This window comes from Schistocerca serialis, unplaced genomic scaffold (assembly GCF_023864345.2).
Source record: "Schistocerca serialis cubense isolate TAMUIC-IGC-003099 unplaced genomic scaffold, iqSchSeri2.2 HiC_scaffold_1164, whole genome shotgun sequence".
NCBI classification, from domain to species: Eukaryota; Metazoa; Arthropoda; class Insecta; order Orthoptera; family Acrididae; genus Schistocerca; species Schistocerca serialis.
Window position 1 is genome coordinate 95001 of NW_026047364.1, and position 2500 is coordinate 97500.

The following is a 2500-nucleotide window of genomic DNA, read 5'->3' on the forward strand; positions in this document are numbered from 1 at the left end:
CAGGGTGCGCCGGCGCGCAGCTACGCCGCCTGCCGCCTCCGTCGGCCGGCGCGCCTGCCACTGGCCGCCCCCACCAGCCGGCTGTAGCGCGTGCGCCCACGCACCGCGCGGCCAGCACGCCGGGAGGCCCCCCCTCACCGGCCGGGGACGGTCCCACCCAGCCACCGCCGCGTATCGCTTCACACCCACATGCCATTCACGTTCGTGGGCATGGTGGGTATCGCTGAAACAACCGGTTGGTAGCTCAACCGATCGTCGCCATCACTGATTCACCTCTAGCGAGAACAACCGCACCACAACGGTTTACCAGTTCTTCATTTGCGTAACGTCACCAGCAAACGTAGACGTCCATCGCCATTTGCAAATTCAACGATTGTTGCATGCCTGTGTCAGGTGTCACGACACACTATGTCTGCCCACATACACGCAACAACATGTGCACGCTTCGCGAACACGTGGAAGGTGGCCCCCGTACGTATGCGATGTCCATTGCGCGAACGACTGTCAACCGGCCTCTGTCGCATGTCGCAGATGTGGAACGCAGTGCACCATGCTATCACGGTGTGTGAGAAGAGACGACTACGTCTGACAACACGCGCCACTACATCAACAGACGGCTCATGCCGATCGCCATCCACGGCATACCATACTGCAATCCAGCTCTTATAGGGAGACGACATGTAGCTGAGTGCACAATATTTGGACCGTATGGTTCGCCGTTGTTGGCGCAGTCGTGGTACGGTCACACATGTACCACGATGTATCATTCAGTACATGAGGACCAATGTGCAGTACAGTGTGTGATTTGGACGTACAACATCAGCGGACAGTTGACACAAGCCGTACCACAACGTAGGCTGTGCTTCGCCATGCGAATGCCAATGAACAACTGCGAAGGGCATTGAGCATGTACGTCCTGCTGCCATCCGCATTACAGTGTATAGCTGCAAGGTGTTTAACATGAAGCGATACTCTGGGGACCGGGCAGTGCGAGTAGCAAACTATATTGCGGGGGTTGCAGTTAGGCAACACTACACTAATTTAACGCGTCGTATGACAATTACAGAGCAGGTTAAGGCCCAACGTGTGTTGGGTTAAGGCCCAACGTGTGTTGGGTTAAGGCCCAACGTGTGTTGGGTTAAGGCCCAACGTGTGTTGGGTTAAGGCCCAACGTGTGTTGGGTTAAGGCCCAACGTGTGTTGGGTTAAGGCCCAACGTGTGTTGGGTTAAGGCCCAACGTGTGTTGGGTTAAGGCCCAACGTGTGTTGGGTTAAGGCCCAACGTGTGTTGGGTTAAGGCCCAACGTGTGTTGGGTTAAGGCCCAACGTGTGTTGGGTTAAGGCGCAACGTGTGTTGGGTTAAGGCGCAACGTGTGTTGGGTTAAGGCGCAACGTGTGTTGGGTTAAGGCGCAACGTGTGTTGGGTTAAGGCGCAACGTGTGTTGGGTTAAGGCGCAACGTGTGTTGGGTTAAGGCGCAACGTGTGTTGGGTTAAGGCGCAACGTGTGTTGGGTTAAGGCGCAACGTGTGTTGGGTTAAGGCGCAACATAGGTTAGGTTAAGGCGCAACATAGGTTAGGTTAAGGCGCAACATAGGTTAGGTTAAGGCGCAACATAGGTTAGGTTAAGGCGCAACATAGGTTAGGTTAAGGCGCAACATAGGTTAGGTTAAGGCGCAACATAGGTTAGGTTAAGGCGCAACATAGGTTAGGTTAAGGCGCAACATAGGTTAGGTTAAGGCGCAACATAGGTTAGGTTAAGGCGCAACACAGGTTAGGTTAAGGCACAACACGGGTTAGGTTAAGGCACAACACGGGTTAGGTTAAGGCACAACACGGGTTAGGTTAAGGCACAACACGGGTTAGGTTAAGGCAGAATACGGGTTAGGTTAAGGCACAATACGGGTTAGGTTAAGGCACAATACGGGTTAGGTTAAGGCACAATACGGGTTAGGTTAAGGCAGAATACGGGTTAGGTTAAGGCACAATACGGGTTAGGTTAAGGCAGAATACGTGTTAGGTTAAGGCACAATACGGGTTAGGTTAAGGCACAATACGGGTTAGGTTAAGGCACAATACGGGTTAGGTTAAGGCACAATACGGGTTAGGTTAAGGCACAATACGGGTTAGGTTAAGGCACAATACGGGTTAGGTTAAGGCACAATACGGGTTAGGTTAAGGCACAATACGGGTTAGGTTAAGGCACAATACGGGTTAGGTTAAGGCACAATACGGGTTAGGTTAAGGCACAATACGGGTTAGGTTAAGGCACAATACGGGTTAGGTTAAGGCACAATACGGGTTAGGTTAAGGCACAATACGGGTTAGGTTAAGGCACAATACGGGTTAGGTTAAGGCACAATACGGGTTAGGTTAAGGCACAATACGGGTTAGGTTAAGGCACAATACGGGTTAGGTTAAGGCACAATACGGGTTAGGTTAAGGCACAATATGGGTTAGGTTAAGGCACAATATGGGTTAGGTTAAGGCACAATATGGGTTA